Raw genomic sequence first — 25,426 nt, 5'->3', positions numbered from 1 at the left:
TTTTTAAATAGTAAAATAAATCAGAACTATTCTAAAAAATCTAAATCTCGAGTTCAAATTTTCACATGATCACAAAACTTAATCTATTGTTACTACGTACATATGTAGATAAAGTAAATATGAACAACTGTATACAACGGTCAATAATTTTATTTTACTTTATTTATATATTTACACCAGGGAGGCCTAGCAGGTAAACCCAATGCTCCTTCCTGGCCAATTACAAAAAAAAAGCACATGTTCATACACACAAACACATATGAGCATAAAAATACACAAACATATATATACATACACATATATATATATGTATACAAATACACATATATACATACAAATAAGGCCTCTTTGTGCGGAGAGTACCCGATGGGTAGAATTACGCGGTTTTGATCCGTGCTTCATTCGGAGATCAAGAACAATAGACTACCTCTACCACTACTTCTGCATCTTTCACTCAGATCTCGGAAACCCCTCTACACGTCCACGCTACAATACTGTTTCAATTTGTGTACTTACTTTGTGAAGCTATAAATTTCTTGTATATCGTAATAATAGTTGGTATGTGAGGCACATTAGATTGGTCCTCACTAGGTACTGATTTTTTGACGAAATTCATATAGTTCTTCTCTAATGGATGTATTATATAATACAATTAGTATATCAAAATTTACCACACCATTTTTCGTAAAAATTTCTCCGACCCCATTAACCTACACAATTACATGTATTATCAAAGACGATTACGCAACATTTAACTATTATACTTTGCCGCCGTTTGCACGGTGCGACCGAATAATGAGCATGATTTCACTTGCGGATTAAATTAATGACACACATCATTTTTTTCTCATAGAAAGTATTCGTGGAATTCGTCTACGCCGCTTTATTACTACTGCTTAAAAATCGGATTAAAAAATGAACTACTTCCTTATGTGTGTGTACATAATTTCAAACATTACTCCAATATTATCTCACTGTTATACTTTTACCGTATGCAACGGACTAGTTGGCATTGCTCGGGCGAATGAAATTTTGATAAAAACCCTACGGTTTAGGTAAAGACGCAAACACACAGAATCGTACGTTTTGCACATGTAAAAAACCGCTAACACGCCTAAACTATGCCAAGCCAAAATCACCGCCTGGAATATTTTCAGTGATATATCTTCCTTGTGGTTCCCGGAAAGATGCAAAGGCGCTTCAAAAAGAACTTACGCAATAGAATTTTACAAAAAAAGGTTAGCACCCTTGGAAATAATACAACTTCCCCTTGACGCTTTTTTGTGGAGTTCTATTGCGTTAGTTCTCCTTGAGCATCTTTGAAAGTTTAGATGTCTCGAGAGTGCAACTATCTCGAGTGCATTTCTCCGGTCACCCTTCCTTGTATTGACATAGGTTTGACAGTAATTCCCATAATTGAATAAATGTACAAGAAACTTGTCGAAATAATAACGATCTGAAAGCACACCCTTCCCAGCTGGAAGATGCATGGTGTACAACTCAGTATGCTTTCACCCTTAAAGTACTATGTATGTAATAGTATGCCAAATTTGGTAGTCCCAATGGTAGATCAATGGTTAGCATGTAATGCTTTAAATTGTGTGGTCACGGGTCTATCCCTGGTGTGTGCTGCTGGCCATACCTTGGATATGTGACTCCAAGATCGATCGTTTCCTACCAGAGTTTGCCAATTTATCTGATCTTATTGAAATGATCCCAACAAATTGACATCCCTGTCCTACATATCTCTTTCGCAAAAATTCGAGCTATTCAGCATTTAGATTTTCGCTGATTTGTATAAATGCTGCTAATTTGTCCATAGATTTCTCTGTGGATGTTAATCGCTGTTTGTATTTGCCTTGTATAAAACTTCTGTACAATGTTTGACCATAGATTGCCAATTTATCTGATCTCATTGAAATGATCCCAACAAATTGACATCCCTGTCCTACATATCTCTTTCGCAAAAATTCGAGCTATTCAGCATTTTGATTTTCGCAGATTTGTATAAATGCTGCTAATTTGTCCATAGATTTCTCTGTGGATGTTAATCGTTGTTTGTATTTGCCTTGTATAGTACTTCTGTAAAATGTTTGACCAAATATGTCGTGTTTAATGTAAATATATAATCAATAAGTGTGTACCTTATATTAATTATTAATCTGTGTAGCACCCTCGTTGCATTGGAGAAATCTGTTAAGACGAGTGTGCATAATTGATTGAATAAAAATTAAATTAAATTAAATAAAAACTCTGGATTTGCATAGCAGACAAACATACATATGTACATATTTATGTGCATACTTTTTTCATCTTTAAAAAAATAAAATGCATATTTCGACGGCGTGTGAAATTGAGTCACAATACTTTCATAATACATAAAAATGACTCCTATTGACTTTTTAAAATTTCACTTCCTCATACCTTTGCCGTGAAAAAAAATTCGACCACTCATTACAGCTACGAATTAGCTAGAGCGAGTTCGTTATGTGCGATAACAACATCAACAGCGGCAGGAAAAAAAACCGACAAAAATTGGCGAGCGTTGCAGTTTTGCGTGAAAGCTTTGCAAAGCTCGTCAACACTTGGCGCCATTGGCGTTGCGTCATAGGAAGCTTTCTTCGTCGCGACTTCCGGTGGCCGCGCAACAGCCTTCACCGAAATAAACAACACTGTGACACACTCCACTTTTACCGGTGCGACACACATTTACCGGAGTGAGATGCTTTGAATTTTTGTATTGCATCATTACTCTGTAACACTCTGTTTTTTTAAGTATAATAATTTACGCTTTTTTGTATATGAATATATGTATGTTTGTTGTTCCCTTCATTTTTTTATTATATTCAAAAGAAAATCTCTCGTCAGTTATTTATTTTCATTTCATTATCGTTTTGAGATACGTGCATAATTGAATCGTGTGTTTTTATTATTACAAGCTTATTATTATTCTTATATATTAAGTAGTTATTTTATATATAACTAGTGGTTTTACCCGGCTTCGCTCGGTATTTGAAATATAAACCGCTTAAACATGGCTAATCTAATAGTAAACGTTCGAACGTCGATTCTTTCGTGCGAGCTATTTTAGAGATGTTAATTTGATATTAAATGTCGTTTTGCATTTGTCGTGTAATTTATTTTACAGCCGTGTCAAAAATATTATCCCTTTCTTATATATAAGGTAACCGTAACTGTAATTGGAACCGGGATTCAGAACTGAAATCGGAATTGGTGCTGAAATAGGAATCCGGATCTGGAACTGAAAAAGTAATGCGGATCTGGAACTGAAACAGGAATCCACATCTGGGACTAAAATAGGAATCCGGAACCAGAACTAAATAATGAATCAGGATCCGGAACTGAAAAAGAATCGAAATCGATATCGATATCATCGTCATTGAAAATTAGATTTTGTGGCGGACGCGTCGACCAGTATGGAGATTTCAAAAAAATGAATTCTAGTTAAAAACAACTTAAACATATAAAGATATTTAATAAAATAAATACCCGCGAACGAAGCGCACAACCAATCAGCGTGAAGTGGTTCACGTGGGCTAAAACGTTTGACCAATATTAGATCAACGACGATACATTCTGACCAATGGGTGCATTTTTAGCATCCGCTATAGGGATGTGGCGTGACGACCGATCGTGTCGAGAAACCAGTTTAAAATGTATATCTTTTTCCTGTTGACTGAGTACACTAGGATTTTGAAAAAATATAAATGTATAGTGATACAGTTTTATTATTTCTCATTTAATTTCTTATTTCAAACATCTTCAAACTTACATATTTGACTTTCGATTCTATTTTAATTTTTAAATAGGAATTTCAGTGCTCCTTCTTGACGGAGCTAAATTTTCTCTGTTAAAAGATTCAACAAATTCTTATTATACATATCATCGATATTTAGATCAATGAATGCCTTTTTGACTGATTTGAAAATTATAAAAGGTTTGAACATATCTACTTGTTTTCGATCAATGTACATATTAGATCACAAATTGCTCCATCATCAACCATTTTAGTACATACCTAAAAAGGTTTTTCTTGCAAGGTTTTATGTCATATGAATAATAATTCCAAATATTTCACCATCAATACTAACAGCTCACATAAACGCTACATACTTATAAGATACCTGTTTTTAATTAAAAAATGTCGAATTTACATTAAAACGTAGTATATAGTAAATTTCATGGCCACAGATATCAATCAACAAATTAAAATCTACATGGCAAGTACAGATAGAATACCTAATGCATAAAATTCAAACACCTTTCTAGTACTTCCACCCTTAAATTGGGTCAATATTAACAAGTTGTTTAATGAATTATTAATAAAAACAAAATTACACGAATAACACCGTTATATTGCACCACGCGCTAATTCTAATTAATAGATTCATATGATAATTCGAACACATAGTGTACATTAATTTGTAACACGTGTACTTATACATGCATTACGATTGCCATTAACTTATTTTCGGAAATGTTTATGTGAAAAAAATTCAAATAGTATACATATCAATTTATTTATGTATGTATGTTCACGGTTGCGCAACTGCGAGAGTGAAAATTGCGATCCACCATAGAAACGGACATAGCCGATGTTCGTGTTGTTTTTATGCTTTTATTTAAATGCATACGCTCGTACATATGTATGTTCTTGTTATACAATGTGGAAAAAATGCATATGCGATAAAGCCTCTGCATTAATCGGCTCTCGATTCGACAATGAAAGTCGTTCTGTAGCAAAAGAGCGGAAATGCATAAGCCGTTGCATCATTGTACTTTATTGTTGGCGCCATTATCGCTTGTGCTATCTTTCGTCTGTATGTTATATGTATGTATGTATGTACGTATGAGTTACTTAAACTCAATGGTATTGTATTAAACAAGTTACTTAAACTGGCCCAAAGGCTAAAATGGAAGCTTCTTTCTTCGAGTAAAGCCTTTTATAAATCAAAATCAAGTTGAACCGTGTCATACATGCATATTTCCTTTTCCTTTGTCCCCAGAGCTTTTCCTTTCCATCTGATGTTGCATGCTTTATGCTTACATAATCCTCCGATGACTTGTCGGTACTTTTTATTTAATTCCTCTCCTGTAGGTGGTTGAGCAATATCGTAACTGTTTCTTGTTAGATATTTTGCTAGAGTGTATTACACAATAAACACACTCCATCAAAACCCAGGGCATAATCTTTAGATTATTATAATATTACAACGGAAAACCAAAAATAGATTCATCATAAAGCACGGTTTGTTTTAACTGAATTTTCTTGACCTAAAAGACAACAATCAAAAAAATATTGACCTAAAAGACAATAAACAACCTAATAGAGTACAGCAATCGATTTATTAAGACTAGATTTGATACCAAGTACATATTTAACTTATCAACGCACGTGAAATTCTCCTTTTGTTAAAGTTCTCATGACTGGAAATCACAACGGATATCAGTTCCGCTTCTGATTTGTTTTTGTGAGGATATCTGAAATATAAGGTACATACATATATATGTACATATATGAATATTTTCATTAACAACTCAACGGGATAATTTATACAGAAATTCAAATGCTAGGGGGCTCAAAAACGAACTAAAGTTATGAAAAGTGCAATCGACAGTCTCAATTTGGGAAGCTGCAACGATAAATGGACCTTATTTATATGTCATATTTTACATATACCTAGAAAAACAAAACCCCATACTCGATATTTGGCCCATCCGTAGAAATATATACATACATATAAAGCTTTTTAATTATTAGTATTAAAATAAATCAATTCTTCGACTTTTTCATCAAGTTCCAGATTTAGAGTTTGAAGACTCTCTATTATTTTAAGTCTTAATTTTAATTTCGAAATTTTGTTTGTAATCTTACCTAGGAGATCACAAAAAGAAAATGAACATTTTCAACATCCGACACAAGGTTTTTCACTTTGTTTTTTAATTTGTTCACGATGAACACGGCTTCTATTATTGTTAAGTTACTTTTTACAGTTGTTTATTAATCGAACTAATACTAATAAGCAATAATAATAATTGTTTACCAATAAAAAATCCTTTAGGAATAAAATTGATAAATTCATATAATCACTTTGAAGCTTTTCACATGTATTGTCCATCGAACGTGGTTGTTATTAAACAATAGATATATTATGTTTTTCGTTGTAAATTTCACATAAAGATTTAAACAAGTTCGACAATCTACTGCTGATATTAATGAATAGATACATAAGATTTACAGCTTTGCTAAACTAACTCTTCTTGTTGCACAATACAGTGTATACGAAATATCTATTATACAATCGCCTTAATTTGTCTCTGTGTGTGTATGTGTGTGTTTGTTACCAATAATTCCTCTCGGAAAATAGTGCCACGAATATTTTGCGCCATATATTGTTGTTTTATATTGTTTAAATGTATGTAGGTAAGTAGGTAGTTTTTATTTATAATACACCCGATGAAATTTTCATCGAGTCTATCACTAGTTATTCTATAAAACGTTGGTGGGCGCGTATGAAAAACGCTGTTCTTGAGACGGTAAAAAGAATTAAAAAAACAATCTGGAGAAGTTATATTATAGACAGTCTACATAGTTTCTGCCTTCTTATGACTCAACCTGAAAAGAGGAGAACAACCTGAAAAGACTCGCAGTAATTTATGGCGTAAAAAGTAAACGAGAAAGATCCTCCAACACGTTAACTAATCAAATTAATTAATCAACACAACTAATCAAATTAACAGCCACAGAATGTCTTCTAATAAGGAACCTATGTACTAATCTGGAGGTTGAACTAGGACCATTGTGACCGGACAAATGCACTCTCGAGACATCCAAACTTTCAAAGATGCTCAAGAAGAACTAACGGAATAGAATTCCACAAAAACACATCAAGGGGTATTTGTATGTTATCCGAGGATGCTAACCCTTTTTTGTGGAATTACATTGCGTAAGTTATTTTTGAGCGCCATTGAAAATAAGAATTTCTCGAAACTGCGTCACTATTCATTGCAATTCAGTACATTCTTCCGGGAACCAGGACCAGATATGTACATATGTATGTACTAAATCGCATTCTAGGCTAAAGGCGAAAACACGCAGAGTGGGACGTGGGACGTGTTATATTTTTAGATACTTTAAAACGTGTGAAAAAACGTAGCCCCCCCCCTAGCCCATATATGTACATGGTATACAGTCCCAAAAATCACCCCCTGGAGTATTTTCGGTGATATTTTATCCTTATATTTATCCTTGCTGATCGATAACGGTTAATCCCATATTTGAAGAAATGTAGGAAAAACTTGTCAGTTGTATATGTTTTACGGTTTTACCACTCGGGTGTAGAGGTTAAGAGACAATTATTTATGTTCTTTTGTACTATCCTCTATACTGGAGAACTATGAACCAGATACATGAGGAATATAAAGGTTCAATATAACAACTGCTACCGTACTCTCTTCGGGCTATAAAAGCCGTGCCTCACTATGAGGCCATTCTCAGAATGAGAGTGGCTTCTCTACGTCTTCGTGTATTTTTATCATCTAATTGTCTTCTTGCTGCCGCGTCTTCTCACTTGCACTTTTCACTGTACATGTGTTCAATGGATGGAACCACTCCACCGAGCGCCTTAATAGACATTAAATTGATTAATTAATTACTTATTCTTATTTATTATTAGGTGTATTATTATTATTATTAATAATATATTTATATTTTTTTTTATTTATTTTTTATTATTATTCAATACTATTGTATTTATTATCTATATACCTATATATTATTTATATGGGCGATGGGGATTGCACTATTCTCCCTATCTTCTGGAATTTGCATATCCATATAATAATATTATTATTATATTGATATGGAAACACGTGCGACCTCCCAAACATATTTATTTCGCACGTGCACAACAGGAAGCCAATAACACTTGACGTCTCATACCACTCTGTGTGTTTTCGCTCTAGTCCTTTCACGCTGTACATCTTCCTGGAAGTTCTTTAAACCTTTTCGCAACTGTCGTCGTTCTTGACGACTGCGAAAATGTAGTCCGCAGTAGTCTCGTTATGTCGAGTGACGATGCTGCACTTCCGGTGACTCGTTACGCCTCCTCGGCGATGGACCATCGCGCGTAACGCCCCCATTTGCGACAACACACTTCTCGTAATAAGAAATGCATGAGATTTATTTTACACACAAGTGCCGTTAGAAACATAATAGCGTCGTTATCGTGTGTGAACGCGTATTATGCCTGATTGCTGTGTATCCGACTGAAACGTTCGATCCGCTATTATGTTATACAAACCTAATTGCCGGGTAGCATTTTTTCGTATCATTATAGATGAGCGACTAAATTGTATTCATACATATGTACCAGATCCGGTTGCAATGCGATGCAGTTGCACTATGTGTACATTGACCTTTTTCTAACGACCGGTTGTAAATCAACTTCAGATGGTACTTATGTATGTATTTCGAGTCTAGCACTGATTATAGAAATTAAAAAAGGATTATGATGTGTGTGAAGAGTTTCCCGAGCTCACAATTATCTTGCTTAACTATCAGTCACATGTTTGTCTGACTTATTTTTTCTTCTTCTCGCTTGTTTTATCAATGGAAATGCTAGTACATAAACTAATACCCCGTAGGGTTGCCAACAGGTATTTTTTTTAAGAGAACGTGTTCTCTTTTTTAATACAATTCTTTTGTTCTCTATCTTTTTATATTATACCCATAATGTCCTCTTTTTCGATTTCACGCAGTCCGTACAATATTTTCTCTCACAAGATATGACGTGGTGGAGAGGCTTTTGGAATACCTGGCCAAAATGCCAATGAAGAAAGAATATTTTCCATGATCAACGGACAGTGGACTAAATAATGAAATAAGTTGGAAATTTCCACTGTCCGGGGTATTTTAAGTGTAGCTAATTACAAAAATATATCATGTTTAGAATTTTCAAAATAAAATAATACACTTTTACACCAAATTAGCAGTGTAGATAAACATAGCAGCAGATATGGTGAAAATGAGGGTGAGAAGGAGAAGATGATTAAATTCAACAATTAATTTTTAAGCGCACTTTTCAAGAATGTATCAAAGAATACTGTCCGCACTTGCAGGATACCTGCTGCTGCCGGTTCGTGCTGGATAGGTATGAACAGACCTTAAAATGTTGGAAAGGACTTATCGCAGATAATCTGCATTACTCACATGTTGAAACCTAGGAGCACAAAAATCGTATATGTACTAACCTCTCCTCAATGTTTTATTTATAGACATTTTGAAAGCCTTGTAACTTTACTAGTTCACCTATTTCAAAGGTTCCCTTTTCTTACAACTTATAAAGATAAATTTTGCTAGAAAATAGCTGAAGGAGCTCTATAAACTGAAATCATATAAGTATTTAAATAATAGTTCGATTGAAAAACATTATAAAACAAATAGTTTTGATTATTCCTTCAATGGGAGTATTCTCTAATTTTAATTTGTGTATTTAAATTGCATACAAATTTTGTTTTTCTTGTTTAGTTTTAATTCTTTCCATGCACCGAAATGACGTTGCGCTGAAATGTTGGTGCGCCAAAATTTCGGCCCAATTTTATCCACGCGGAAATGACGGGACACCTTTTAACTATTATCAAAGATGTCGTTGAGTTCCGGCTATTTTACTATTCATATTTTATTTATTTATTTAAAGTTTGGACCATTGTGGCATTACAGGAATTCGTAATGCGCCACATTTGTTGAAAATATAACAGATATGAAATGAAATACATACATATTTGTACATACAATACATAAAAAAAACAATAATAGCTAAATATTGAGAGAACAATTGGGAATGCCTTGCATCAACAGTCATAACCAATATATGTATGTTTGTACAAAAAACAACCGTGAAAACATCACTAATAGGCTCAAATAGAAGAGAAAAGATCAAAATTCATTGATACCTCACAGTCAATTATAAAAATAATGATGAGCGCAGGCTGACAGGCAAATAGGCTAAAATCATGCCAAGGCGTAAAATATCACTTTCAGGCACGGCAGCAACGATTTCATTAAGAAGTCGGATAGCTCTTGGAATAGGGGCCATCCGATAAATAATTGTGCGGGAAGAGGTACAACTATCAAATGATGATGTCTATCACGCACATAATTATTACGGACATAAAAACCCGACTGTTTAAGCAACGACGCTGGAGAACAAAACGAATTAATATAATTAATAATTTCTCCGAAGTTAAAAGGAATTATACCCAAGCATGCCCAAAAGGAAAGGTATAGGGTTTTTTTTTAGTCTTTCGGATGACTCTAATAATAGGATAATAATAATTTTATTTATTCGTAAACGAAACTATATCACTATGTTCTTTTCGAGAAATTTTCTTTCGAATTATGCAAATATTATATTTATTTCTCAAATTTGTACGAGTCATTGAGTACGTATTTTAATATTTTCTAATTCCACGTCACACTCAGATTGATCCAAATCGTACCGTACCTTAAACATTACAACTATACACACACTTAAAATTACTTCCGTCATTTTCAACATAAAAATTCACACTTATAAAAAATATAGGTATTCCTTTTGATATCTAACAATTTAACGGAGTACGCCTGGGTGAAGCTGGGCACTATGTAGATTATCTTCAAACGAACAACTTTTCCGTCTAACCATTCACATCTGTGTATACAGTATAACTCAATTCACATTGTTAGAAAATATCAAATGATCCGTCACGATCAACTTACATACGTACATATAAAATATGTAGTACCCAATCGGTAACAAGCTTATTAACCGGCTTTAAGTACATACATATTTCAGTTAGATGCACTTATCGTTGAAAGCGCATCCGAAAGTGCAACACTTTCAGAGAAAGTCTCTTCCGCACAAACCGCTACATTGTCACGAGTCATCATCCAACGTTTCCTTGGGCATTGTATGCCCTCGTATCCAGATAAATCTTGTACCTTTGCTCCCATGTAACAATTGTTGGCGCTTGAAGGGTCAATAAGCTCGATTTCACTTCTCGAAACACTGTCGAGTATCGATTTCGTTCATTCAAAACCATTCTTCCTATACATATAATCTAATGATTTGCATTGCAAATTTTGATGCTACTCTTTTATACTAGCACCACACAGACCGGCTACTGCACGTAAACTGCAGTACGAAAAATACTATTTAGTACATTATACATACATATATGGACACAATCATAATCATGTGGCGTATCGTAACAGCAGTAACCGACACGATCTATTCATATTATACAGCAGCACATGTCACCGAAAGGTATCAAGCAGAACCGGCTTTCTTTGGTCACTGTGAAAAATTCTCGCATAATATGACGTCATAGTGGCGAGTGCACCCGTACTAACAAAAGTGCTGCTGCAAAATATAGACACGACTATACGACGCAAGAAATATTGCGCCGTATTATTACACTGTAATCTAATCTATAATTTGGAAAGAGACTTTGTATGTATGTAAATATCCTTGGTCGTCGTCGTCGTTTTCGTCGTCGTCGTCGTCGTCGTCCGTAGATCGGTGACGTCATCGAACACGTGATTCGATTTTTTTTTTTTCGATCCATGGGCGCCGATTTGTTTTTTTCGTTTCAATGGATTCACCCCCGCGGGGGCGCAAGGCGAGTAGCTTCATGGGGCCCCGCCAGGGGCGCCACAAGGGGCGCAGCCCCGTGGGGCCCCAGCCTCATGGGGCGCAGCCCCATGGGGCTCAAAAGGGGGCGCCACAAGGGGCGCAGCCCCGTGGGGGCCCGGGGGGCCCAGCCTCATGGGGCGCAGCCCCATGGGGCTCAAAAGGGGGCGCCACGAGGGGCGCAGCCCCGTGGGGCCCCGGGGGGGCCCAGCCTCATGGGGCGCAGCCCCATGGGGCTCAAAAGGGGGCGCCACAAGGGGCGCAGCCCCGTGGGGCCCCGAAGGGGGCCCGGGGGGCCCAGCCTCATGGGGCGCAGCCCCATGGGGCTCAATAGGGGGCGCCACAAGGGACGCAGCCCCGTGGGGCCCCGAAGGGGGCCCGGGGGGCCCAGCCTCATGGGGCGCAGCCCCATGGGGCTCAAAAGGGGGCGCCACAAGGGGCGCAGCCCCGTGGGGCCCCGAATGGGGGCCCGGGGGGCCCAGCCTCATGGGGCGCAGCCCCATGGGGCTCAAAAGGGGGCGCCACAAGGGGCGCAGCCCCGTGGGGCCCCGAATGGGGGCCCGGGGGGCCCAGCCTCATGGGGCGCAGCCCCATGGGGCTCAAAAGGGGGCGCCACAAGGGGCGCAGCCCCGTGGGGCCCCGAAGGGGGCCCGGGGGGCCCAGCCTCATGGGGCGCAAGCCCTAATAGGCATTAACTAAGGGGGGCGAAGCCCTAGACGGCAATTAATCATGGAGGCGCGGAGGGGCGAAGCCCTAAAAGGCAACTGATCATGGGGGCGAAGCCTTAGACGGCATTTAATCATGGGGGCGCGGAGGGGCGAAGCCCTAAAAGGCATTAACTAAGGGGGGCGAAGCCCTAAACGGCAATTAATCTTGGGGGCGCGGGGGGCGAAGCCCTAAAAGGCATTAACTAGGGGGGGCGAAGCCCTAGACGGCATTTAATCATGGGGGTGCGGAGGGGCGAAGCCCTAAAAGGCATTAACTAAGGGGGGCGAAGCCCGAAACGGCAATTAATCTTGGGGGCGCGGGGGGCGAAGCCCTAAAAGGCATTAACTAAGGGGGGCGAAGCCCTAAACGGCAATTAATCTTGGGGGCGCGGGGGGCGAAGCCCTAAAAGGCATTAACTAGGGGGGGCGAAGCCCTAGACGGCATTTAATCATGGGGGTGTGGAGGGGCGAAGCCCTAAAAGGCATTAACTAAGGGGGGCGAAGCCCGAAACGGCAATTAATCTTGGGGGCGCGGGGGGCGAAGCCCTAAAAGGCATTAACTAAGGGGGGCGAAGCCCTAGACGGCTTTGAATCATGGGGGCGCGGAGGGGCGAAGCCCTAAAAGGCAACTGATCATGGGGGCGAAGCCCTAAACGGCAATTGCTCATGGGGCGTGGAGGGGCGAAGCCCTAGAAGGCAAAGGCTCAGGGGGGTGCCGAGGGCGAAGCCCTAGAAGGCAAAAAAAAAATTTGATTTTTTTTTTTTGATTTTTTTAAATTTTTTTTTTGATTTTTTTTTTATTTTTTTTTTATTTTTTTATTTTTTTTTTTATTTTTTTTTTTAATTTTTAAATTTTTTTTTTTTTTTTAATTAAATTAGCTAAGTCATGTTTAAGCGGTTTATATTATAAACACTGAGCGAAGCCGGGTAATACAGCTAGTTAACTATATATAAGCCGATTTTGCCTTGTTCAAAACAAGTATGAACGTGCCGAAAACGGATGGTGTTGTATAGTATCAATAGAAGTAATCTTTTCCATGCAGTGTTGTGATGTGCAGTGCTAGATAACATAAGCGGACCGTAATGCGAGGGCTTATAATATATTTTTATTTTTATACCTACAAATATTTTTGTTTATTTTTTATTTTTTATTTCATGGAACATGAACACTTATACAGATATACAGATACAACGCAGTCAATCAATACAATTAATATACATATGCATTTTATACAATACAAATTCATACAAACATCCACAGTGACATCTATGGAGAATTTTTTACAGCATTTTTATAATGAAATTGCTGAACGTCAAGATGCTGAATAGCTTGAGATTAGCAAGAGATAGGGAAGGAGATTTTACAGGAACCGTTTCAATGAAAATCAGAAAAATTAGCAAACTCTAATAATAAATGTTTTCATTTAACGAATGTAACTTAAAGGATTCTTAAAATATGTAGTTACAATAACAATTATGTACATATCAATATGAATAGACTGTTTTATATAATCAAAAGCTTGATCACAATAAGCGACGCCCACAACAACAATTTCAACAACTTTTCACGCGGACAATTCTTATGCAAAATCATTCACATTGAATGCAAACGAGTACATAATATGTTAATAATTTAAAATAATATTTATTGCTAGATATATTCAAAAAATATTACCCCACACTTTCATCAACGCAAGGACGAATACTATCCCAATCTAAACTTACAGTAGAAAAATTCAACATTAAATTAATTTAGTAGCTTTACAAGAATGTTGCAACGTGTCGTAAGTTCAAAGAGTATTACTTAACACTGGTTGATATTAAAATGTTAACAATCGAGTTAACTATGTACATACACATGTATATATAATATGTATGTATAATCAAGGTCGAAATTCTTCGCACGTCGTCTGATGATAGATGGATCTCCTTTCTATCATATTAATCTATCGTCTCATTTGAATAGTGAACGCTTGAATTAATTTGTTGTTTTTACTATCACGCGCCGTCCCTGTCTTTACCGGTGAACGTGCACCGGTCAGAGAAAGTGGCGGCTCGCGAACAACGCCGAACTTTGCATTTGCGCCAAATTAACACAAATATTCGCCATTATTCATTTATTTGTTTATTATTCATCACCTCCACGTTCATCTACATGCCTTTTAATTCCACGAGTACGTCAATTGGTTTCATTAACATTGAACTTTCTTTGTCAAGTTCCTATTTAATTTGATATTCCATATATGTATGTACATACATACATACATGTATGTCGATAAATTTATTTATATACATCATTATGTATTATATAACTTGTAAACTAATCTGACTTTATTCTTTGTTTTATCAAATTTTCCGAGTACTGGTATATTTCATTTTTTATTATTAACCTATTAACATATTATCATATTAACCACATACATACATATATAACATATTAACCACAGGGACATTACATAATACTCTAACGCGTCACTGTGACCAGACATATAAGCATTATATGCACAAATACTATATATAAAAAATTTGCGAGACATCAATGTTATAGATAATAATTTTTTGAAATCATATTCAAATAGTGGTGACATAGTCGGTAGGATGGTTTTTTGCCAATTTGATGGAGGAACCGCTTCAACAATGAAATCAGATCAATTGGCAAATTCTCATAGAAAACGATCGACTTGGAGTCACAAATATCCAAGTATCACCAGCAGCATTATAGATTATACTCAGAATATATATTTTTTTCAATCGAGGTCAGTTCACGGGATCGAACTTAGCGACCTCTCGGTGCTTAATATCAACTTGAAAAATAAATTATGTAAGTACCATATTGTATAAGATTCAACAAATTCGAGGCGCTTATAACTCGAATTTGCGAGATACTGAAGGAGAGGATACCGATTTATTGGATCCGTCACAACAATTGAGCTAGAAAAATCGGAAAATTCTAACATGAAACGGTTAATTTGTATTTTAATAACCACCAAGATATCGACAGTAGCGTATTTGACCGGGACTTGAACCCACGACCTGTACCCGGTGATGTACAAGTCTTATGGATCATAAATATCATTTATGTATAACGAATTCACTAAATCAAACCTTTATACATAGTAGAAGAATTCAATTCTTAGTAGTCACACTTGAACTATAAATAGTCTTCACGGGAATGAATCCTGCACATTTCAGCCTTGCATTATCCTTTTGGGCCGGGGCTGCAGGCCGTTAACAATCACCCTTGAAGTATTATGTCTGACGCAGTAGACGATGGTGCATTCAGTATTTCTATTATATACAAAATATATTAAATCAAAAGTCGAAATTAGTCATCTTTCATAAGTCATAGTTTTGATATAGTGTTTGTCTTTTCCTTTCTACATTTCTTCCTTTGCCAAAAATCCAACATGAACAAAACGTTTGCTATAAATACTTTTTTCAATTACATTTTACCATTCAGTTGCCCTAATCAATACCTATGGTTTTAAACTTGTACATAAATAATATTATAGATTTTAAATTTGAAATTGTGAGTAGGTAGGTAGGTGGCAACAAAATGGTTTGCCAATTTGATGAGGAACCGTTTCTACAGTGAAATTGGATAAATTGGCAAACTAGAATCCCCTTGTATCCTGCTCGCGCACACATAAGTAAGACTGTGCGATAAAATTAGGTAGATTTTCACGGCACGCCACTGGTATGTATGTATGTATGTATGTATATGTACATATAAACATATGTATGGGTTTGCTACAAATGATTGAAAACCACCCGGCTGCATGCTCATTTCGATTGAATTTTAACTGTTTGAATTTCAGCATGTACGAAAGACGAGATATTCATGGGGTTGCGCAGATGACATTTCGGCGTACATTGAAGATTGGCAATTCTTAAAATTGAGTTGGATCTTTCTGGCAAGTTTAAAATGGCAAAAGCCGAGACAAAAGAATGCGAAATGAGCGTGCGTCCGTTTGGTTTGCAATCGTTGCAATAGCGCAGGGAATACAATACAACGTATTCTAAGACTAACTTAAAGAAGATAATCAAATCAAATATATATATTGGCATTTTTCCAGATATATACTTATTTATTATGCTTATACGTATTTTCGAACGTGTAACCCATTAATTTCACAATATTGACATAGTCCTTAAAGATTGTTCTATTCAGATACACTTGAACGCCTTCCTCCTTCCTCTCACACGACACGTTCAATCACTTGAGGCATATTTAAATTCCGAATCGGTCCAATCGGACAATATACCCATGAAATGCGTGCAAGAAACTGCGAAAACAAAACGTACAGATAATACATACACAAACGAACGATCGCATGCATAAATAACAAAACGCATCTTCCGCACGACTCGTCGTGCTTCGAAAACGTTTGATTATTTCGCTTTTTCATTGATAGTACAACCATTAGACTGCGACCGTGGTACTTCTTGGACACAGCACGAATACTTAATTCAGTTCAAATTTGTAATTTTATAATAGTTTAAGACATTAGCAGTCGACGGCACAAAAGGGTTAACGCTTCGCATTATTTTGTTTTGGTGAGTGGGCAGTGGGCAGCAGGTATGTATGTATAATATATAAGAGGTGGCCACGCGGGCTATTTTTGGGCGTAGTTCATTTTTCCAGTATTATCCTATTGGCCTATTTTTTCTATGATGCAGTTGACATGGGTTTTCATTATAAAATAAAATATGTATTTTAATAAAACAAATACTATGCATTGTAATAAAATAAATCAATAACAATTTAACGTTTTCGTATTGCATATCGGGGAGGTTTATGCCTACTTTTGTATTTAGATTTGTACTTACGTTTAACGACATCGATCCGATACTAACCTCTTCTTAGTTCAGAATCGATTTTGTCGTCTGACGAAGTTTGGGTTCTTATCCGATCGTTTTCAAACTTTGCCATTTTGCTCGGTTTGGTCATCAATATAAGTGGAAATGACGTCCGCCATTACCATGGTGAAAAATAATCGTAATAGACACGTTTGAAAATACTGCATCTTCCTTCACGGTGACGTCTGTCGTCCACACACACTGTCCCATTTTTCCACACTATTCTGATCGTTTTCCCTTTTCGCCCCCCTCTCGCTATGGCAGATTGAGCACAATGCCATACTCGTGATCAAAGTTTACGGAGAGAATTGGTGATTTCATAATTAGGCTTTTTATATATTCTCTTAATTTTATAAACAAAATATAGAAGAGGTTAGTTTTTAAAAAACATTTTTTACTACCCTCTTCTTATTATTAACTATTCAGCTTCTTGGGGAGTATTATTTTTAAATAAAATGAACATCCCGGATGGCAGCTAAATTATATATGTCTTGCTTAGAGAAAAATGTATTTAGTTTCAAAAATAGTCTCAATGAGCGGGCATAGCATGTACTAATATGCCAAAGTATTCATTGCAGTTATTGCCTTTCAAAAGATACGAGAACAATATCAATTTCTTGACGTATTCATCCTTTATTAGTCGAAGAAACAAGGTTCACGCCCAAAATATACAGTATGCCGAAAAATAGCCCTCGTGGCCACCTCTAATGTACATACAAACCTGCTACTTAGACTACCCACTATTTAAAAAGGTTTTGAAACTCAGATTTAAATATTTATTATATGTAAACATGTATGTATGTACATACATATATAAAAAAAAACATTAAACGTCACGACACTTGTCGCGCCTATTAAATCTCGAGCGGAAGAGAAACGTTGCAATTCCGCTGTCGTTGTTGTTGTTGTCGTCGTCGTTGCCAAAACTGATGTAATACCGCGTGAAGGGAAATAATAATAATAAAAAAGTGTTATTACATCAGATGGTAATGATTGCGGACGAGTTTTGAAGCCTTCTTTCTGTTCGAGGAAGCTGACGCTCGGTAATGATGAGTCCGGTGAAATTTCGTGACATTCGCTGCGATTCGCAATGGCGCCTCCTCCTACTCCTTAACGGCGGCCATATTGCGTAATAATGGCGCACTGAGAACTCGCGCGCGTTACCGAACGCGATCGTTACGCCATCGCGCGTAATTAAACGTGTAACACTTTGCTGCAAGCCCACTGCAACGATTTGGGGGTTTGTATGTCGTTGCCAACAACAACAACAATCTTGTTGTTGTTCTTCCGTTGACGGTAATCAATTTTATTCGAGCGTTGTTGTGTCGTGAGCGCCGTGACACTTTCTCGAACCGCAGTGTGGAATGTCGACGAGAGATCGATCTGGATCAATGCATGCTGCTGCTTTCGACTGCGGAAATCCTAGCTTTTTTATTTTTATTTTCACGTGTTTAATTTATATCGTAATAATAATTTGCTTCTTCTTCTCCTAGTGCCTTATTCGTTACCGAACGTTGGCAATCATGTTTGCAAATGATGATTTTGTTGGCCGTGCAGTGTTCGGTTGACCCATTACCTCAGGTTTTACAGCCAGGACGTCCTTCTTCTTCAAGGGCCTCTCTTCCCTTGAATAACAAGATGCAGGAGTTGATATGTATCAGCATCATGCATAACATATGTACCGGTCTCCGTCACGAGCCCGAATGTGAAACGCCCGAAAACGCAAATATCGGAAGGCAAAGATCGAAAATTGAAAGATAAAAAAGGGTGCATGGTAAACCGTACATACTAACTTAATTTGCGCGTGCAGGATACAACAGGAACAGGGTTTTCCTCCCGTATTAATGTGCGCGCGCAGAATACGGGTGGGAAAGCCTGTTCCTCTTATTCCTGTTGTATCCTGCTCGCGCAAATTAAGTGAGTATGTACCGTTTACCATGCACCCTTTTTTATCTTTCGACTTAAGATCTTTCGATTTTCGATCTTTGTCTTCCGATATTTGCGTTTTCGGGCGTTTCACATTCGGGCCCGTGAGGTAGACCCCATATGTACATATGTAGATAAGTAGTTAGTATGTAACGCTTTCGATTGATTGTTCTATCCCTGGCTTTGTTGCTGGCCAGACCTTTGATATGTGACTTAAAGGTCGATCTTTTTCTTTCAAAGCTTGAAAATTTATCTGATTTCATTGTTGAAACTCTTCTAAACAAATTTGGCAACCCATCCTAATTTGTCACTATTAATTGAATATTTTAAATCTATAATAATAATGTTATAAATTTTGTACATATGTACAAAATTGGTCATAGGTGTCGCCTTGGAGCAAAACCCGTAATGGCACCATAGTAAAAAAAAAAAATTTATTATAAAAATATATTATTTATGTATTATGCACCTATGACTAAAATGCATTTATTTGTAAAAATTTCTTATATAATATCTACATATGATGGGTGCCCCAATTTTATTGGCGCCTCCTGTAGAGCGTGCGCCGGCAATTACATCAATCATTCTTTTAACACACGATAATTACTGATGGATATTAAAATAGCATACATATATAGAAAACATTTATTTATTTAATACACATGTTTTGAACGAGTTTTCTTTTTAAATTACTCAAAAAACTTCGTGAAGCTAAAGATGGCAAAAGTATGAGGTATACACATTAAACAAAACTACATCCATATGAGAGGCGTTTAACTAAAGTTACGAAATACTTAGCAACTATGTATGTATATAACATTTGATTAAATCTACAGGTCAATTTAAATGTTGTAAAATTAACAACCAAGACCAATAAAAAAACAATAAACTATATATTAGATATGCAAGACCTGCTTAAATGTTGAAATCTGAATGAAAAAAAATATGACAATATGTACGTATGTATGTAAGCACTTGATACATAGTACTTATAAATATGGGTCAATTCCAAAATATGTATACATAAGTTTTAGCATAAAAACTGAAACTGTATTGTATTCCATTCTTATTATATATATGTGTTGTTTACTTGCCGCCTAGATCAACGCCTGAATCTTATAGGGATTTTTTTAATTTGATTGTCTCAAATGTTTTAGATTTATCCAAGGGGCGTGTAATTTTGATTGGGGATTTTAATTTAATCTCCTCGAACTGTTCGAGTGAGGATCTTAATTTTGTTTTATCTTTGTTAGATTTAAGTCAAATCAATTTTATTAAAAACAATTATAATGGTTCTATTTTAGATTTAATATTCACTAATATTGATTGTGTTAATATATCTGTATCAAGAGCGTCTAATCCTTTAGTTACAGAGGATATTTATCATCCAGCACTTGATGTTGATATTATTTTTAATTCAGCTAAAGTTAATATTAATAATATGTTGTGTTCTGATGGAAAAATGATACCTGGATGGAAATTTGAATATGGAGATAAGCTGGTTAAATTAGGAAATAGTCTGGCCAATTGTAATTGGAATGAGTTGTATAAGTGTTGTGATGTAAATATAGCTGTTTCCACCTTCTATAATATTGTATATAATGAATGTAATGGCATTTTTAATAAAAAGAAATTTGCCCAGTTATCCAACGATTATAAGTATCCTAAATGGTTTTCAAAAGATTTAATTAAGATTATTCAAAGAAAAATTTACGTCCATAAAATTTGGAAAACAACGAAATGTTGCATAGCACGTGCTGATTTTGTATATCTGCGTAAATTAGTAAAATCAACTATGGATGAATGCCGTAAAAAATATATTTTAAATTGTGAAATTGCACTATCTAAGGAGCCGTCTGCTTTCTGGTCACTTATTAATTCTAAACGTTTTACTAAAAATATGCCTGGCACTATGATTTATGAAAACTGTGAGGTACATGGTTCCCAAAATATTGCTGATAAGTTTGGTGAACATTTTAGCAATATTGTGCGGAGTTGTCAATCTGTACAAGGTCAGTCTAACAGTATATCAGACAATGGCTGGTTCCCTTTTCTAAACCTAGATTGCTGCAATCAAAATGACTTAATTTATGGTTTTAACAGACTGAAACCAAAACTGTCGGCTGGTCCAGATCTCATTCCTGCGTATGTGTTGAAAGCTTGCAAAGCTCCTTTAACGCAACCACTATGCTTTATCTTCAATTTGTCATTAAATTCGGGAATTTTTCCTGATTTTTGGAAAATCACTAAAATTGTTCCCATTTTTAAAAAAGGTGACATTTTATCAATTACAAATTATAGACCGGTTGCGCTACTTTCTGCTCCTGCCAAGGTGTTCGAGGCAATTTTACATCGGTATATCTACAATCACTGTGAACCATATTTGATCGATCAACAACATGGATTTAGAAGTTCTCGTTCAACAGTTACTAATTTATTATGTTTTTCCAATTATGTAACCAAATCGGTTGATGCGGGAAACCAAGTTGATGTAGTATATACCGATTTCATGAAGGCCTTTGATATGGTAGACCATAATGTTTTGTTTGTGAAGTTAAGAAATTTTGGGTTATCAAATGGCTTGATGCAACTTATACAAAATTACTTTGAAAATCGGAGGCAATTTGTCTATTTTCACCCTAATTCCTCAAATGAGTTTATTTCACATTCTGGGGTACCTCAAGGGTCCAACTTAGGGACATTATTCTTTTTAATTTACATTAATGACATCTCAAAAATAATCAAGTATTCAGACTATCTTTTATTCGCCGATGACCTTAAGATTTTTATGACAGTTAAGTCTCATAGTGACGCAGCCCTTCTCCAATTGGACTTAGACGCGCTGTCAAGTTGGTCTGTCGATAATAAATTATTTTTTAGCATTCAAAAATGCGGTGTTCTCAATGTGGCAAGATCTTCAAATCGCTTGATTTATCCATATCGCCTAAGTGGTGTTGAATTAAAGTTTGTGGATGAATATTGTGATTTGGGGGTCTTGTTCTCGAATAATTTTCAATTTAAACGACACATAGACAATATTTGTTTGCGAGCCACAAAAATGCTGGGATTCTTACTAAGAGTTAGCAAACCTTTCCAGAGTACGTTGGTGCTTAAAATTCTTTATGAATCTTTAGTACGTAGTATTCTAGAATTTTCTTCTATTATATGGAATCCTACCCATATAACTCATTCATTGAAGATTGAGAGAATCCAAAAACGGTTTCTCAGATATCTTTATTTGAAACAGTATGGTTATTATCCTTGGCTATATCCTAGTGCATTCCTATTAGGGGCGTTAGGTTTCAACTCATTGGAGTCTCGTCGGAATATGTTACTGGGAAGGCACTTTTTTAAGCTGTTGAATGGGATAATTCACAATCCTCAGGTTCTAAATGAATTTAGGTTTAATGCACCTAGCAAATTCAGGGACTTGAGATATCGTGATTTGTTTGTTCCTCCTGTGGCTCGCACAAATATGTTGTCAACGGCTCCTATATCTAGGGCTATATATCTGCTCAACCGGATTTCTGGTGAAATTGACCTCTTCAATATAAAATATACTAATCTGGTTGAGTGGTTGTTGAGGAATGCCAGTGGTTGATTTTGCCTATTAAATATGAATGATTGTTATTACTTTATCTATGTTTTTTTTTTATGATTTTATGATTTTAATGATGTTGTGTCAATATTGTTATTTTTATAAGTTATTATTACTGTTATGATGTTATTTTTACTGAATGACCGGCCACAGTGACGCGTTGGAGATCTCTGTAATGTCACTTTGGCTAATATGTTAAATAAATAAATAAAATAAATAAATAAATATGTACATATGTATGTATGCATATGCTACAGTCGAAGTGTATTTTCAGTTGTGATATATTCCAACTGACGTTTTAGGTCATTCATATTTGAATACAATTCAACTAATAAATTCTAACTCTACAAGCGCAAATATAATTTCAACAATTTTTAGGAATGCTTAAGAATTCAATATTGCATTCATATTTGCTAGGTATTACGAATTATGATAATGAGTTATTGTCAGAGTAATTGTAATTGTAATTTTCAAGTTATATGACAATTACGATGACTCTAAGAATGTTTTCAAAACGAAAATATGACTTTCTAACTTAATTTACTAGTCGAGTGACTTTCACAAAAACCTTCCTTCCTTTTAACTCGGTACCATCTTATGGTTGAACTGTATTTTCAGTTTTTCAGTATTTCAGTTTTGACTAGTTGGAATGTAATTCGTGATATGAAAAAACTTACGTGAGTTAGACGGAATATATTCCAACTAGTCAAAATATATTACAGCTGGAAGATACACTCAACTGTAACATATATACATATATATCTACTGGGTTCTTTACAAATATTCTTCTCTAACCGAGAGGACAACATAAAAATTAATGCGATTTCTGCATATACATATGTATGTATATGTATACAAACATATAGTGACGTATTCGGGGGGAGGGAGAAGGTAGAGTGCCCCTCTAAAACCAAAATAAAAGTAGAACACTAGATTTCCAATAAATAACGATCGAAGTATGTAATTCAGGAGCTTTTTAACAAGAAAATTAAGTGGGGTCTTAAATATTTTTTTTACTTTATGCACCATTTTTTACCCTCTGTTTTTCTAAACTGAAAGACCTCGACAATGGTCACTTTATGGTCGATTAACTTAACATTTTGTCAAAAAGCCATCAATTTAATGTAATTTCCAACGATTTTTCCCCAATAATGACTCCGTTTACCAGAAATGTCTCTCGTTGTACTCCGGTCGTTTATATAAAAATAGCATCGATTATTTCGGGCTTCCTCGACATTTTTTCATGCATATTTTTCGCTAATTTTTGTGTGGGTCACCTTGACTGATTTGGTTTTTTTCTATGCATTTAAAAAAATAGTAATAACACGTACCATAATAATAAATACGCATGTCCAATGTCAGGTACAAACTTTTATCGTATCGGCGATTCTCAAACGCTTACACTTAGGTACATACATTAAATTATACCAATTTCAGATCATTCCACAATATACAGGTTGTTTGGTAGCTAAGTGCAAAGCCTCAAAGGGTTGATAGCTCATATCATTTAGAACATTTTGAGCCACACATACCTCAGTCCAAAGACTTACGGTTTTTTTTTAATTATATATATACATAATAATATATATATATATATATATATATATATATATATATATATATATATATATATATATATATATATATATATATTACTAACATAATACATACTTTCAATATTGGCTGTTTCAAACCTTCTCTGTTTATATTTACATAATAACTGTTAAAATTACAAATTTCCACGAAAAACTCTATCGCTTACCTATATATATACATACATACATATGTACATATGTATGTGCACACATAATCAACAACAATTAACATACAAGATCTCGACCGAATCAATTAATATTTTCATATAAGCGATACATATAACACTTCGATATACGCTCGACTGAACGTATAACACAAAATATAATATAAACAACCCAAATATTACATTATTATTATGTATATAATTAAGTCCAAAGCGCAATGTGCATACAATCTATGCACAAAATCTCGATCGACGTTCACACAACGATTTGTCGCGTTCGAGAACGAAACGAAAGCTGCAAACTCGTCACTTTCACGAAAGCAATTGCACATACATACATACATACATACAAGAAAAAAAAAGAGTAAAACGTGTACGAAAATTGTTATATTTATTTACCAGCGTGTGTTTGTGTATGTCGGTTCAACAGTTGCTTAGACACGTCACATTCGAACGTTCGGTGTTAGTATTTGGTGCTCTCTGCATTATACATATATTATATAACATAATATGTTGGTTCAGAATGTTTCGAATTCCTCGACAGCCTCCGCAGCAGCCGTCCTTGCCGCGAGGCCTTCTGTTAAGTCACTCTCGTGCCGAAAAACAATTATAACCGAACGTGCTTTTCTCGATTCCGCCTTGCGTACTTTGGATTGATCGATGCCTTGTCTACATTCATACATATGTATGTACTATTGGTCCAGATTGCAATGTGATACAATCCAAGTGTTCACCTCGGTTCGTTCATGAACATACTAGTTTGTTCATATACGAACGATCAGTTTTAGTTTCAACAGTCAAAATATCAAAATAGTCTCACCAGGTGTCGCATGAAACTTTTAGCTGTCGAAACTTTTAATTTTTCAAAACCTTATGTGTCAAA

The 25,426-nt window shown here is 35.8% G+C and overlaps 1 protein-coding gene across 2 annotated transcripts in view; it reads left to right on the top strand.

Moving 5' to 3' along the window:
* Positions 1 to 25,426, top strand: part of LOC143913702 (pancreatic triacylglycerol lipase-like) — a 54,870-nt gene that overhangs the window by 20,395 nt on the left and 9,049 nt on the right. The window contains exon 1 of one of the 2 annotated variants that reach the window (XM_077433677.1): positions 18,409 to 18,500. The exons of the other annotated variant lie outside the window; for it this stretch is intronic. The gene's annotated coding sequence lies outside the window, so the exon portion shown is untranslated. Of the gene's footprint in view, positions 1 to 18,408; positions 18,501 to 25,426 lie in introns of those variants that run through there. 2 annotated transcript variants of the gene reach the window in all.

This window comes from Arctopsyche grandis, chromosome 1 (genome assembly GCF_051622035.1).
Source record: "Arctopsyche grandis isolate Sample6627 chromosome 1, ASM5162203v2, whole genome shotgun sequence".
Taxonomy (NCBI): domain Eukaryota; kingdom Metazoa; phylum Arthropoda; class Insecta; order Trichoptera; family Hydropsychidae; genus Arctopsyche; species Arctopsyche grandis.
Note: the sequence above shows the minus strand (reverse complement) of the source record. Positions and strands in the feature narration are given on the sequence as shown.